General features: G+C 39.7%; 1 protein-coding gene across 2 annotated transcripts in view; it reads left to right on the top strand.

The window, feature by feature from the left end:
- KIAA1217 overlaps positions 1 to 16,036 on the top strand; it is an 821,092-nt gene that overhangs the window by 175,318 nt on the left and 629,738 nt on the right. The window contains exon 2 of one of the 2 annotated variants that reach the window (XM_059892822.1): positions 11,056 to 11,156. The exons of the other annotated variant lie outside the window; for it this stretch is intronic. The gene's annotated coding sequence lies outside the window, so the exon portion shown is untranslated. The remainder of the gene's footprint in view (positions 1 to 11,055; positions 11,157 to 16,036) is intronic. 2 annotated transcript variants of the gene reach the window in all.

Below are 16,036 nucleotides of genomic sequence, written 5' to 3' on the forward strand. Positions count from 1 at the left end.
CGCCCCAAGGATCGACCCTGGGTCTCCTGCATTGCAGGCAGATTCTTTATCATCTGAGTCACTGGGGAGGCTCTAGTTTTCCTCTCTAAGTGATACGAAGTTTCTAAGACTTTTATTAGATGTGATCATATGTAAGGCAGAGAGCCCAGGGGCCGTCTCCTCCGTAGCAGGCATTAGACCAAACGATGTAATAAGCCTCGGCTGTATCACTACAGCCTGTTTGATTCTTCACTTTACTTTTATATAAACTTTTATATCTATGGGAGAATATTTGTTTTTTTATGTGTCCTGTTGTGTGAAATGATATTTATTATTTTTAACATTTCTAGGACAGTTTCCTTGAACCCTCAGCCTAATGTTTTCCATTCATCAGCAAAACTCTTTCTATAGCTAGAAATAATGAATATTGGAAAAGTGAGACAACTCCATAATTGACATGTTTATATTAACAGTGTGTATGTATGCTTCAGTATCTCGAGAAGTTAATGTATTTTTGCCTAAAGTAATTACAGTCTTTCTAGAAGTATATGGATAGCTTTTAGTGAGCCATAGATCTTCTACCCCATCAGATATGCACAATGGTCTTTAAAAATTAGGAAGCTAATTCTCCTTGATAGCTTCTGAATAAATGTTCACTCTCAAAGGCTTTAACATTAGATATAAATTGACACTTGAATATCAAATAGGCTTTAAGAATCTCTCTTCTTGCTTCACTAGCATCATTTTGTCAGATGCCAGATAAACACAGGTGTATAAAAGATTCATGTTGTGATGCAATATTCCTGATAGAGAGGTTTGCAGACACAGTGAAATCTTGATTTGTGGTGACATAAAGGCATCCGGTTTCCACTGTTTCTTGTCAAGCTCCCGCAGAGGCACCATGGCAGCCAGATTGCCGGGGGCACTGGTTCAACTGCATCTACAGAGAGTGCAGAGAAGTTACTGCTAACAAAGATGCGAACCGTCTCAGCAAAGAGGGGCAAGTGCCCTCTGCTTTCTTCCTGGCAGGAAAGCTCTAAAACAAGAAGACTGACTAATGAGACAACTTGGCTCCAAGCAGCGTGAGACACTGAGTCAGATCACAGCAAGAAAAATCCAGACATGATTTATATTGAACTGACATACTCTTCACATTCAGCTCTTTGCGGGGGGAGGCACACTTACGTGCCAGAATGCTTTATCGGTGTCACCAAACTCAGTGGATAGCATCCAGAGGTGGGGTTCCAGGTGCAGCTGGGGTCAGCTCTTCCTTCTTGCTTAAAACGACTGCACTATATTTTCTCTTGATTCACTTATATAATTTTTTTTTCCAGAGGAGTTTGTTTGCTATGATATAAAAGATTCAGACGTTCATTCAACAAATATTTACATTTGTGTTTGAGGCTCTGTGGCAGAGACTGGGCTTTCTTGAGTCTGTATGCTAAGGGAGAGACAGAATTAATAAACAAATAAGTAAAAGATGTGATGTGCCAGGTTGTGGTAAATGCAGTGAAGTTAAATAAAGCAGAGTTCGGATAGGGCTTGCGGTGTGACAAAAGGTGTGATCAGGGAAGCAAAGGAGGTAAGGAGCAAGTTAGGTGCCTGTCTGGGGAAAAGTGATGGGGGAGAGGAGTGGTTAGAGGCTTGAGCAGAGAGCCGAGTATGAAATATACATAAGGAGAATGAGTAAGTCAGTGGGTGAGGGAATTGCAGAATTGGCTGGCGGTTGAAGGATTACAGGTTTGGGGGGAGATAAGCAACATGGTGATGTATGTGTTTTCCAGCCACATTCAGCTGCTTGTGAATTCACCCAAGGTGGAATCTGCCAGGTGAACAAGGTAGAGGAAGGAGCCACAGAGCTGAAGCTACAAGGTCTGCGTGCGGCAGGGTGAGAACACCTCGGGACGGTGGGGTGGTGCTGAATATGAAAAGGTGGCAGAAATCATGGGTTGATGATCTATATGGGGTCGAATATTGCTAAAGACATGGAGCTAGTAGTTCATTATGACATGAAACTATTGTCTCTTTTGATGAAAGATAAGCACATTCATCACAAATCTGATTTCACTTTGAATCTATTTAATTAAGTTTTCAGCTATTAAAGTTCGTTAAACGATGCAAAAAGGACTACAGCTTTGAACATTAGTATGCATTCTTTCACTTACAATTATGAAAGGAATATATTAATGCATAATCTAAAAACAATTAGTGATTGCTAGAATACATCTCAGTAATCTGCCTCTTGTAAAGTAATAAATTGCCAAAGACAAAATTTAACTATCCTGAGAACTTTTAAAATATTTATGCTTCCTTGTAACCCCAATGGTTTGGGGAAATGATGACAAACAACATAAATCTCTCCTCCTATTCTGCAAATCATTTTAATTTGTCTAAATTGTTGAAAAGGGATTTACTGTGGTTAAGAAACACTTTTCAAAAATCTAATTGATGAAAGTACATTATATAAGACTGATGCTTAAAGAATGCTTGACTTTGATAAGATTATGTCCATTACACTTCAGAATTGATCTGTGTGAATGCAAGTTTAGCCACCCTACAGTCTAATCCAGTGATCTTTCCCTCCACTGACTGTAGGGGGCATCTAGGATACCTTGCCCCATGCCCACTTCTGTGGATGAGAAGTATCATTTTCCTCTCGCATAAGGACCTGGCCTAGTGGGCTCACGTGCAGCTGTCTCCTCTCACTCAGCCTTGCAGCCAGGTCACTTCCCACCATTTCTGTTTTGACAGCCCAGCCTTCTGTTCTGACGTCTGATGCTGTAGCCTTCCCTATCCACTAACCAAGATAAAATCACATCCCAGATGTGATGGGCAACATAAACTTGTATGGTTCATACAGGGTGTGTGTGTGCATGTGCTCAGTCGTGCCCGACTCTTTGTGACCCCATGGACTGTAACCTGCCAGGTTCCTCTGTCCATGGGATTCTCCAGGCAAGAACACTGGAGCGGTTGCCACTTCCTTCTCCAGGGGATCTTCCCGACCCAGGGATCAAACTCAAGTCTCTTGCATCTCCTGTACTGGCAGACAGGTGCTTTACAGCTGAGCCAACAGGGAATCCTGTTATTTGGGATAAAATACAGATTCCAATTCTGCAAAATGGAACACCTCTTTCTGTTCTCTTAAAGTCTTATTACTTTCACCAGCTTCAAAGTCAGACAAAAATTTCAAATACATTTAAAATCCACCAAAGCACATACCAAAAATCCCAGTGTTGAGGTTTACCAAATTCCTGGTTAGGATGAGATGACTCGATATTGACTGCTGTTTCTCAATTTGGGAAACTTGTGGTCTCAGTCTTTCCTCACACTCAGTCTCTTGGTCCTTACCAGTGACAGGCATTCAAGGTCAGATTCAAAGTATTCACTGTTGTTCTCACAGTTCTCAAGTCTAGATCCACCAGCCATTGTCTCACCTTTATGTGAGTCTGGAGCCTGAGTGAACCTAGTAAGGTGGCTCTGTGCTGCATGCTAAGTCGCTTTAGTTGTGTCTGACTCTCTGCAACCCTATGGACTATATATAGCCCACCAGGCTCCTCTGTCCATGGGGTTCTCCAGGCAAGAATACTGGTGTGGGTTGCCATGCCTGGCTCCAGGGGATCTTCCCAACTCAGGGATCAAACCCACGTCTCATACATCTCCTGCATTGGCAGGTGGGTTTTTACCACCAGCACCATCTGGAAAGCCCAAGGTGGCTCTGGGTTCACCTATAAATCCAGTCCTGTAGTTGAACTTCTACCTTGAACTATTATCAGATCTTTGACAAAAGTAGTATATTATCTGCACACAGCATATAATGCTATAAGAGTTGGCTGTCTAGAGCTTTTCTATTCGAATCACCTTAGAAGAAAACCATAGCAAGTCCTCTGTTTTCACATATAATGTGTTCCTGAAAATGCCAAATGTAAGAAAATTGAAAACTAGACTTATACATTAAAAGGAATTTCTATTTCTATAGAGATTTAAACAAAATTAAGTCCCTAATCATATTTTTCCTATAATCTTCAATGATATAGTTTTACCATTCAGGAAGTATTCTTAAATATTCTCTTTCTTCATAATTAAACATACATTTTCTTAGTTCTAATAAGCATTCAGTTGAGGCTAGAGATTTGCTATTTTGTTAAAGAATCTATATTCCTTATCAGTAGTATCAGAGCTTTTGTTCTGTCTTCCCTTCATTCCTATAAGATAATCGGGATAAAATGTAATACCATGTTCACATTCTCAAATAAACTTCACTGGGGACTTGCCTGATGGTCCAGTGGTTTAGACTCTGAGCTTCCACTGCAGGGAGCACAGATTTGATCCCTAGTTGGGGAACTAAGGTCCTCAATGCTGGGCAACTTGGCCAAAAGAGTAAAAAAAAAATAAATCAAGTAAACGTCACTAAGCAGATCAAGATAGTAATGTCTCAAATCAGAGTCATTGTACAGCAGAGATTGCCATTAGGCAATGTTTCAGGAGGCTTATCCATCCATAGACATCAAAGTATGGTTGTTTAGATGACCTATGATATGTAGTCCATAGTTCCAGGAAAACCAGACATATCACTGCCAAAGAGGAGCTACTTACTACATTCGCAAAGCAGGTGCCATGAAAGGGGAAGAAGAAAGCATTGAAGGGGAGCTAGGACACATTGGCTGATGGGCGTGGAGAAAGAGGGTGCAGGGTGCCCCAAATTCACCTTGCCTGTCCATTGAATGGTGGTTAGGAATCATCATTCAATGCTCCCTTGCATTTGATGTATGTTCTATTTTGTTTTGCATGGAATAGCATCTGGGAATAATTTATTCTCATCTTACTGATTTTCCTTGATTGATTGATTTGTGATTGGGAAAACAACTGTCACCTTCATTAAAAAGAAACAAAACCTGAACTTAAGTCTGTGTTCACCACTGAAGGCAGCAAATGATTTCACTGGGAGTTACTCCCAACAGTGATTCTTATGTTAAGTGTTAAGGACTGGAATGTCTTCTAATTCACTTTGGGTTTAAATGTGTTTATAAATTCTTTCTTTGTGAGGCCTTGTATAGACTGGAAAATACATGTGTGATTCCTCATGAAAGTAGGTTAAGAATGAAAAACTGTAGCTAATGCCACAATTAATGGATTAATTAGAAAATAATTCAGGAGGCTTGGGCAGAGATAATGAGACTGAGTGACTTTAAATTGTGGTGGGAGAGTTTTCACTTTTACAGTGGACTCTGCCAGAGGGATAAGCCATCTGACACTTGAACCTAGAGTGTTTTAGTTAGAGTAATACCTGCTTTCAGCTCATGCTCCATTTTTCAGAAAACAAATCAAAGGATCAAAAAGGGAAGATGTATTCCTTGAGGTATTATGGTTGCTGCAGTCAGCCAACCAAGGACTTCCCTGTGGTCCAGTAAGACCACAGTAAGACACAGTAAGACCCTGTGCTTCCAGTGCAGGGAGCCTGGGCTCAACCCCTGGTCAGGGAGCTAAATCCCGCACGCCGCGACTCAGTTCACATGCTGAGACTGAAGATCCTGTGTGCCACAGTGAAGACCGAAGATCCCGAGTGCTGCAACCAAGACCTGGCACAGTCAAATAAGTAAATATGTTTTTAAAGAGCCATCCAGTTAATATTATGCTTATTGAAATCCTAATTTCTTGAGCTGAGTGAAATTGTGATGAAACATTGGCTAGATCTAGCCAATACCTTAACTTACTCTTGACTTTAAGCAAATAATCTACAGGAAAGGCTTGAACCTAGGCAATATTTCAGATCCTAGTTTTCAAAATTTAAATTGTGAAGAATAAAAAGTAGTATGTAAACAAGATATTTTTGCTTTAGAAATAAAATTTAATTTAAAAACATAGTATTATTTTTTTAATTTTATTATACCTGAGTGTTGGTTGCTGATATATATATATATCAGTATGCTTTTCTTACTCATCGTTGATTACAAGCATGAACGTGAACTCAGTTGTGTCTGACTGTTTGTGACCCCATGGACTGTAGCCTGCCAGGCTCCTCTGTCCGTGGAATTCTCCAGGCAAGATTACTGGAGTGTGTTGCCATTCCCTTCAACAGGCATACCTCACACTTTGCTTTATTGCACTTTGCACATACTGCATTTTTTTTACAAATTGAAGATTTGTGGCAATCCTACATCCGGCAAGCCCATCAGGACCATTTTCCAACAGCATTTCCTCACTTCCTGTCTTTTGTGTCCCATTTTAGTAATTCTCAAAATATTTCAAACTTTTTCATTATTATTACATTTGTTATGGTAATCTGTCATCAGTGATCTTTGATGTTACTATTATGAAAAACATTACTACTCACTGAAAGCTCAGATGATGACTAGGATTCTTTAGCAATAAAGTATTTTAAAATTAAGGTATGTACATTATTTTTTTAGACCTAATCACACACTTAATAGTATAGTGTAAACATAGCTTTTATGTGCAAAAATTCATGTGACCAGCTGCCTTTGTTAGTATTTATTTTTATTTTATTTATTTGGCTGTGCTGCATCTTAGTTGTGGCATGTGAACTCTTAGTTGCAGCATGAGAGATCTAGTCCCTGACCAGGGGTTGAACCCAGGCCCCTTGCATTAGGAGCACAGATTCTTAGACACTGGACCACCAAGCAAGTCCTGAGACCAGCTTTATTGTGATATGTGCTTTATTGCCGTGGCTTACAATGTCTTCGAAGGTATGCTGTAAGCTGAAAGTGTGCTCTGTGGATGCCCAGAGACACCTGAGCCCTAGAAACATGCCAACAACAGAAAAGGGAGCTTTGCTGTCGGTCTGGTGACCTCCCTCTTTTCCCTTCTTGGAGCTGCAAGCAGGCAAGCCGTAGCTTGAACTCTCGTCATCTTTGACACCAGTTTAGCCTGGTAATACGCTGTCAGTGCAATAGTCTCAGAGACAAATGATTTTTCAAGGCGGTGAGGCCTCTTTTTCACCAGTTCAGTTCAGTTCAGTCGCTCAGTCATGTCCGACTCTGCGACCCCATGAATCGCAGCACGCCAGGCCTCCTTGTCCATCACCAACACCTGGAGTTCACTCAAAACTCACATCCATCGAGTCGGTGATGCCATCCAGACATCTCATCCTCTGTAGTCCCCTTTTCCTCCTGGCCCCAATCCCTCCCAGCATCAGGGTCTTTTCCAATGAGTCAACTCTTTGCCAAAGTATGAGGTGGCCAAAGTATTGGAGTTTCAGCTTCAGCATCAGTCCTTCCAATGAACACCCAGGACTGATCTCCTTTAGGATGGACTGGTTGGATCTCCTTGCAGTCCAAGGGACTCTCAAGTAGCCAGACTGTAATCCAGGGGAAAGTGAAATTCAGTCACTGTAATACATAATCTCTTGCTTTTCCAGTTGCCTCTCTTATTATCCTACCACAGGCACTGAAACGTGGTGGAATTAGAGGAATTATTCCAGCAGATTGGCCCTTGGCTGCAGCCTTCAGGATTGTTCCAAGGAACTCATGTGTCGCATCCTGTTCTTGGGATGCGGGTCTGGCACCTGCTGGCTTCCCCAGGATGCTAATGATTGTAGGGCTCTACAGTCACTAATTCCCTGGTGGCTCAGCCGTAAAGTGTCTACCTGCAATTCAGAAGATGCGGGAGATCCCATTGCAATCCCTGGGTCAGGAAGATCCTCTGGAGGAAGGCATGGCAACCCACTCCAGTATTCTTGCCTGGAGAATCCCATGGACAGAGGAGCCTGGTGGATCGCAAAGAGTCGGGCACGACTGAAACAACTGAGCACACATGCACAGCTCCTGGCAGATCAACTGGAAACAGCACTGTTTAGGATGGGCCACGTGTGCCACCTGTCCCTCTCTTCTCCGTCTCTTGTCACTCCACGCTGTCCTCTCCTGGCTGCTTAAATGGCTGCATTGGAAAGAAGCATTTCCACTTCTTCCAGCCAAAAAAACTGGATGTTGTTTGAGTTTTATACTTCACGGTGCATTATTACAAAGTACCTAAGCTGAAATCTCCAGATGGGAATAGTGATGGAGAATATTTTTAAACTTTAAAAAATACATATTTATTTGATTTTGGGTGTGCTGGTCTTCATTGCTGCATTCAGACTTTTCTGTAGTTGTGGCAAGCCGGGGCTCCTCCCTAATTTCTGTGTGCAGGCTTCTCATTGTGGCGGCTTCTCTTGTTGCAGAGCCTAGGTACTAGGATGAGTGGGCTTCGGTAGTGGTGGCGTGTGGGCTTGGTTACCCTGTGTCACGTGGGATCTTCTTGGATCAGGGATCAAACCAGGGTCCCCCTGCAATGCAAGGCAGACTCCTAACCATTGGACCACCAGGGAAGTCCGATGGAGAGTAGATTTGAAGATGAGGGACTTCACCAAGGGCGAGTTGCATTGGAAACAATATAGGGGACAAATTTGGAATGATAAATGCATCTCTCAAATTTCTCAGCTCGTTTATAGACTTGACCTCCACATATTCAGGAAGAATGGCTTGTTGATCTTTGTATCTTCAGCACATAGTCCTGTGTTTGGCACTTAGGAGGTACTTGGTAAACATTTGATGCACTGAACAAAACACAGGCACACAGTTGAGCCAGGGATGGTGATCAGTTAGTGACTGAGTACATTTGATGAAGGTGCAGCAGGAAAAGGAGGGACATGGATTTTTCTTCTTACCTTTGGTTGCATACCCAAATCTCTCTCCTCTGTACCCCTGTTTGAAGCTGTGTGCTTATATAAGTCATTTGTGCAATCAGCTCTAATTGGAGCTGCTTTCAAGTCACTGAAATACTAACAATTGTAGTATCCACAAGCAGTGTATTATTTGTGGAATTTGGGTGCCCAGACAAGACAGTTATTCCCCATAGTCTCTTCAACAAATGTGGAGCGTTTTCCTGCTATTTGAAATGTAATGTGTGTTTCTGATTCCACTCTGATTATGATAGTGTTGATCGTGCCTTTAGTGGTGAGGGTGGCTGCAGGGTCTGAACTTGTTACTAGATAAATCATTATCCTGAGGTTGGCCTCTGTTATCATCTACCTAACCTTTACAAAGAGTGGAAAAAAAAAAAAAAAAAGAAAATCTGATGCTCCAGTAGTAAGCTTCTCTGATTTCCAGCAGCCCCGAGTACCAAGGATCACTCTTATTGCTAACTTTGCGGATGTCAACATGGATGTCTTCCTATTTCGATCAGAAAACAAGGTTTTCCTAAAACACATTTCTTTGAAAATCTGATGTCTTGTTCATACATTCAAAAGGACTGGCACCAGTGGACGTGTGGTCCCACCAGTCAGTTGCTTTTTCCTCAAAGCCCTTTCTAAACACACAGCTCTGTGTTGAGCTTGCCTCAGGAGAGCGATTGTGGAAGCAGCCAAATCAGTCAGAGGGCCAACATGCGCGTGCAGTTTAGAGATTCAGAATGAGAAATCTGCTGGGCTTTGGTCAATTCATTTGTAACACGTTCACTAGGGGGCAGCAGTGAGCAGCCTTGTGTGTCCTTAGGTTGAAGCTATCAATCACCGAGAGCCAAGCAACTGATTTAAACCAAGGAGAGCTGAATGAACAGTAGAGACACAAAGTTTAGATTCAGTTTCGTTTTCTGTATTCATTTCTGAAAAGACAGGCCTTCTGTTGCTAATGTAACTTCTTTGAGGTTAGGTGGTTAGGATCTTTATTATAGTTTAAATTTTTTCTTTTTCCCCCAAAATGTGATTTAATAATAGATTGCTAATGCTAAGAGTTAACCTTTTTAACTTTAAAAAAATTTTTAAAGGAATAACTGAAATGTTACAAATTTTGAATTTTGGACTCAAATTCCTCAACTGGTGTACCATCAGAGAAGACATTTCCCCATGTCTTATCTTGTAAATTTACTAAATTTGAAGCCCTTCCTAATTTCACCTTTATAGTTAAGATACTTTGGGCTACATTTATTCGTTAGAGAAATAGACTGAGACAGGAATTCTAGATTTTAGATTTGGTATTGCCATTGTCTTACTTTCTTATCCTGTGGATATCATTTAAACCCTTTTAGTCTATTTCCCCAGTTGTAAAAAATAAAAGAGTAAAAATAACTTATACCATTATTTGATAATAATATCTAGTAAACTATGTCAGAGTATTTCCAAAAAATGTAAAGTGTTATGTAAGTGCTTCTGTTTAGACAAGATATGGATGCAGAAAATAGATTGTATATTTGCTAGGGGGTGGTATTCATCTTTAATCTCAAAATCGGATTCCTTTGAAATTCTTCCATTAGTGATGGTCTTAGAGTTGTTTAAAAAAAAAAAGTAAAGAAAGAAACAGCTATAGGCAACCATTAGGATGAGTTAGAATCAGTGTCTGAAGAATGTGAATCTTTTCACGTCTGTCCTGAGGGATCAATATCTAGAGTCACACAAGAGGAACAAAATTATATCTGTGAATACAAGCCAGTCCTGAAATCAGGCTGTAAAAGTACTCATTTTTAGTTATCTTTTTATATCATATTTTCTCAGCTTCTTTTAAGTAAAAATCTACCTTATTGGGTTTCTATGAAGATCCAGACGTGACTGGCCTCTAACATCCTGAAATAGGGACTTCCCTGGTGATCCAGTGGTTAAGACTCCATGATGTCAATGCAGGGGATGGGAGTTCAGTTGCTAGTCGGGGAACTAAGATCCCACATGCTGGGCAGCATGACCAGAAGATTAAAAAAGGAAAAAAGGACCTAAAATATGAAAATAAGTGAGAAATTTTTCCTATGACTTGGATTCCCTTGATTTTGGGGAAACCCAAAGTAAACGGTGTCTGGTGAACATCTCTTATCTGTCTCCCTTGTGAAGTGGTTCTCTTTGAAATGTCATGTAAGTTACAGTAATTCTAAAATTTTGGTGCCCTTTTTAAGGATTTCTTCATAGGCAAGATTGTTCTCTGTAATAGAGAAATATTTGCAGTATCTCTTTGCCAGAATTTTACATCTGCAAAACAGAATACAATAACACTTGAAGCTGCTTTTGTGTAGCTTTCCAGACATTTCCACCTCTGACATAGAATGTCCAAGACATGTTCAGGAAACAGGTTACTAAACATCTGTTACTTGTTTTACCAGGCTCCCAACTTTGGGCGTTAAACCTGGGGACCAAATTGCAGAACTTTACTGCTAATGTGACCTCATTCAGTAACCATCATAGAAGCATACCAAGATTGAAGGTAGGGAGACATTTGCCTGCCCTGCTTCCCTGCCCTCCAACCCCCAGGCCCTCCCTGCTCTAATTCATTGTCTCCGGCCACCCCCCACAAGCTATTTCTAGGCTGAAATACGTGGGATATTGAATAGATAGTTATACATGTGATTATGCATATGAAATCATCTGTATGAATTATGGACAGTGGTTTACAGTTTGGAGCTATTGTGTCTAAAGCTACTCTGAATTTTCAGCAGAAGCTATGGTGTTGACATATATTTTAAATCTCTTTCTTGAATTCTCTTGTTCACAGAGTACGTGCATATATAACTGTACAGGAAATTACTGAATTATTTCTAAGTGATGGGACCATTTTATACTCCCTCCTGTAACGTGTGAGAGTTCAGCTGTTCTACGTTCTTGTCGATACTTGGTACTGCCAGGCTTTTTGATTATAGACATTCTAATGAGTGTGTAATTCGTATGTAATTGTGGCTTTTACCTTGCACTTCCTGATGACTAAAGTTGATGAGCACCTTTCATGGGTCGTTTCCCATTTACATACCTTCTTTTGTGCAATGTCTGTTATCTTTTTCCATTTACCAGATTGTCTTCAAGAGTTTATGCCAGATTGATATTACTTTTTTCATTAAATGTTTGACAGAATCCATCAAGGAAGTTATCTGGGCATAAAGTTTTCTTTGTGAAAGTTTTTTGATTATGGATTCACATTCTTCAATAGATAAGGAGTCATTCAGATTTTTTTGTTTCCTCTTGAGGTAATATTTTGGTAATTATGATATCAGTAATTTATGTTTTTTCTCATTTTTCCATAATTAGTCTTGCTAAGACTTTATCATTTTTTATAATCTTTTCAAAGATGAAATGTTTGTCAATATTCTATTTTCTTTGTGTTGATCTGTGCTCTTGTATTTATTATTTTTTTTCTTTCTATTCACTTTGGGATTAATTTGATTTTCCTTACCTAAATTCTTAAGGTTGACATGTAGATAAGAGATTTTAAATCTTTCTCTTTTTAAAGTTTTGTCAGAGTTATAAACTTTTCTCTGAGCATTATACTGGCATCACGGACTTGATGGGCGTGGGTTTGGGTGGACTCCGGGAGTTGGTGATGGACAGGAAGGACTGGCGTGCTGTGATCCATGGGGTCACAGTCGGACAGGACTGAGCGACTGAATTGAACTGAACTGAACTGAACTATAGCATTATACCTATCTTTTGCATATTCTGATATGTTGTGTTTTATTATCATTAATTTTGAAAGGTTTTCTGATTTATATTTAACTCCTTTAATATGTAGATTATTTTAAATTGTATTGTTTAATTTTCAAACATTTGAGAATTTAAAAATATCGTGGTGTTACTGATATCTAATGTAACTCTTTTATGATCAGAACATACATTTTGTCAGTTTCCAAATTATTGCAGTTTATTGAACTTATTTTATGGTTCAGCATTATGGCCATATCTTGATGTTCTCCTGCTATCAACAAATATGTATAATACAATTGAATAAAATAATCTTTCAGTTTGGTGAAGCCGATGGGTAGAATTTTTCAGATCTTCTATATCCTTACGGATTTATTGCCTACTTAATCTATTTCCTGATAAAGCAGTAATAAAAAATAAAACCCAGCTTTGTTTGCTAATTCCAACATACAGATGGCCTCAGGATCTGTTTGTATTAACTATTTTTTCTCTTGACAACATTTTTGTTTCTTCACATGTACAGTAATGTCTGACTGATATTGGAAATTATAGATGATATGTTGTAGAAACTAGATTCTGTTTTCTTTCTCTAAAATATATTGATGTTTGGTTTCTAAATGAGCATATGAAATATGTATTAAGCCTTTCTACACTTTGTTAGATTGGATTTGTGGAAGGTCCAAGGTGTTTCCTAAGCTGTTCAAATAGATCTGTCTCCCCTGTGGATCTTGATGAGACACAGTTTTACAGGTGATAAAGATAGGTGTGATGGAAGTCTTGCTGCAAGTTATGGTCCTTTCTCCTAAGACATACCCTTCTGGTGTTTCAATAGTGTCGGTGTTGTATACTGCGATGTTACCATGGTTTCTCTTGTCTGATGGAGCCAGAAATCCAAAATTAGCCAGCACTGGTGATCTCAGTATCTCTGGTGCTCGGCCTGGTAACAGCAGCTTTCTGGTAAGCCTTATGTATTACTTTGTGCATACACAGCCCAACCCTGAGCAAAGGATTTGTGGGGAAAACACACTTAGACTTCCGGGTCTGTTTCTCCCACACCTTGGCAGCTGTCTACCTCGAGGACTCAGCCACTCAGGTCTCAGCAATTTCAACCATCTCATACTCTGATCTTTGCCTCCTTGGACAGCAGAGCAGCTGTACTTTGCTTGGGCTCCAACCCTTCATGTGAGTCAGAAAATTATCTTCAGACAGAGTTCCACAGTATTTATGCTGCTCACCTCATGGATCCCTCTTCTCTCAGAGATTGCTTTCTTGTACTTCTGTCATCCATTGTTTAGAAATGATTGCCTTATATATTTTGGCTGGTTGTCTGTGGAAGAAGACCTGGTCCTGATGATGTTAGAAGTTGAGGTCCCTAAATTCCTTCTAGAGAGATTTGTCTGTTTTTCTCCTTACCCTCCAAGTGTTAATTTTTCCCTCATTCATTACAATTTCAGATATTTTCTTAATTCTAAGAACTACTTATATTTTTAATTAAAAAATTAGTTTGTTTCTGGATTCTTATGTGCTTGATGTTAAAAATGAAAACCACAGGAATATACATATAAATGGAAAATAAATGCCATTCATTTCAACAAACTCTCAATCAAAACATAAAGAAAAGACATTATTCAAGGTTTTAATGTCTGTTCAATTTGAAAATCCCTTTTTAAATATTGCTTGTCAGGTAGTAATATATGTGGAGGTTTCTTTTATGAGAACATGGGTAACTTTTAAGCAAACAGTACTTTTTATGAGATTTTCCCTTTAGTCTGGTTTCTTCTAACTAATGGAAATAAAATTATCATTACAGTAAGCTGGAAGGCTGTTTCCAGTCCCCAGAGGCATGCTTCAGAAGCCTTGTTGAGTTTTATACATTTGGTATAGCCAAGTGAGTCATCTGTAATATGTTCAGTGTCTGCTGGCCTGGGGACTGAGAGTCTGCCGACGAACCTTGGCCTCTAGTTAACAGAAATCAGCCCTTGAATTCAGAGTTATTAATGACACACATTAAGCATCAGTTTCCATTTCCTTCAGGGAAGAGAAATCTCCTGGACAATTTGGACAGTGTACCTCATTTATTGTGTTAAATGTCTTTTTAATAATGATGGCTTACTTGTTCATTTTATTCAAGGTTCACAAGTTTGAGAGAGTCATATGTTCTATGTTATAAAGAAAAGATACCACAGTTAAGAATTTTGATAGAACTTGGGTGAAAAATAAACGCACAATTTAAGTCATGCCATCATCAAGTAACCAGAATTTGATGGTAAAAGAAATAGGTCTATAATTCCTCCTGTCTGATTTATGCTATAGAAAACACAACTTGGCATTAAAGTCTCTTTTATTTTTTTATTTTATTTTATTTTTTAACTTTACAATATTGTATTGGTTTTGCCATATATCAACATGAATCCGCCACAGGTATACATGTGTTCCCCATCCTGAACCCTCCTCCCTCCTCCCTCCCCGTACCATCCCTCTGGGTCATCCCAGTGCACCAGCCCCAAGCATCCAGAATTGTGCATCAAACCTGGACTGGCGACTCATTTCATATATGATATTATACATGTTTCAATGCCATTCTCCCAAATCATCCCACCCTCTCCCTCTCCCACAGAGTCCAAAAGACTGTTCTATACATCAGTGTCTCTTTTGCTGTCTCGTACACAGGGTTATTGTTACCATCTTTCTAAATTCCATATATATGCGTTAGTACACTGTATTGGTGTTTTTGTTTCGTTTCTGGCTTACTTCACTCTGTATAAAAGGCTCTTTTAAAAGCAGAACAATGATCAAAGGCAAATAGTTCCATATTTCCTTACTCTATTTGTAGGATCATTTTTGTTCATTTTCCCATTTATTTTTCTTTGTTTTCATTAATTCTGTCATCATCATCATGCCATCCAATTTATATTAGATGCATCTTTAGATTTTATTTCAACAAGTGAAAAAACTCTTCACAAAGAATTGTCACTCTTTCAATAACACTCACACTCCACATACTGCAAGGAGTTCTTGCTGTACATTTCTATCCACTTCTTTCTCTCACCCCAGTCTCACCCCAAGGAAGTTCAGTTTAGTTCTGTTCAGTTGCTCTGTTGTGTCCAGCTCTTTGAGACCCCATGGACTGCAGCACGCCAGGCTTCCCTGTCCATCACCAACTCTTGGAGCTTGCTCAAACTCATGTCCATTGAGTCAGGGATGCCATCCAACCATCTCATCCTCTGTTGTTTCCTTCTACTCCTACCTTCAATCTTTGCCAGCATCAGGGTCTTTTCAAGTGAGTCAGTTCTTCCCATCAGGTGGCCAAAGTATTGGAGTTTCAGCTTCAGCATCAGTCCTTCCAATGAATATTCAGGACTGATTTCCTTTAGGATTGACTGGTTTTATCTCCTTGCAGGCCAAGGGACTCTCAGGAGTATTCTCCAACACCGCAGCTCAAAAGCATCAATTCTTCAGTGCTCAGCTTTCTTTATAGTCCAACTCTCACATTCATACATGACTACTAAAAAAGTTCCATCCCTCTACTAACTTTGTTTGTAGTGATGCTTCCTAAGGTCCACTTGATTTCGCATTCCAGGATGTCTGGCTCTAGGTGAGTGATCGTACCATTGTGGTTTTCTGGGTCATGAAGCTCTTTTTTGTATAGTTCTTCTGTGTATTCTAGCCACCTCT

This window comes from Bos taurus, chromosome 13, assembly GCF_002263795.3.
Source record: "Bos taurus isolate L1 Dominette 01449 registration number 42190680 breed Hereford chromosome 13, ARS-UCD2.0, whole genome shotgun sequence".
NCBI classification, from domain to species: domain Eukaryota; kingdom Metazoa; phylum Chordata; class Mammalia; order Artiodactyla; family Bovidae; genus Bos; species Bos taurus.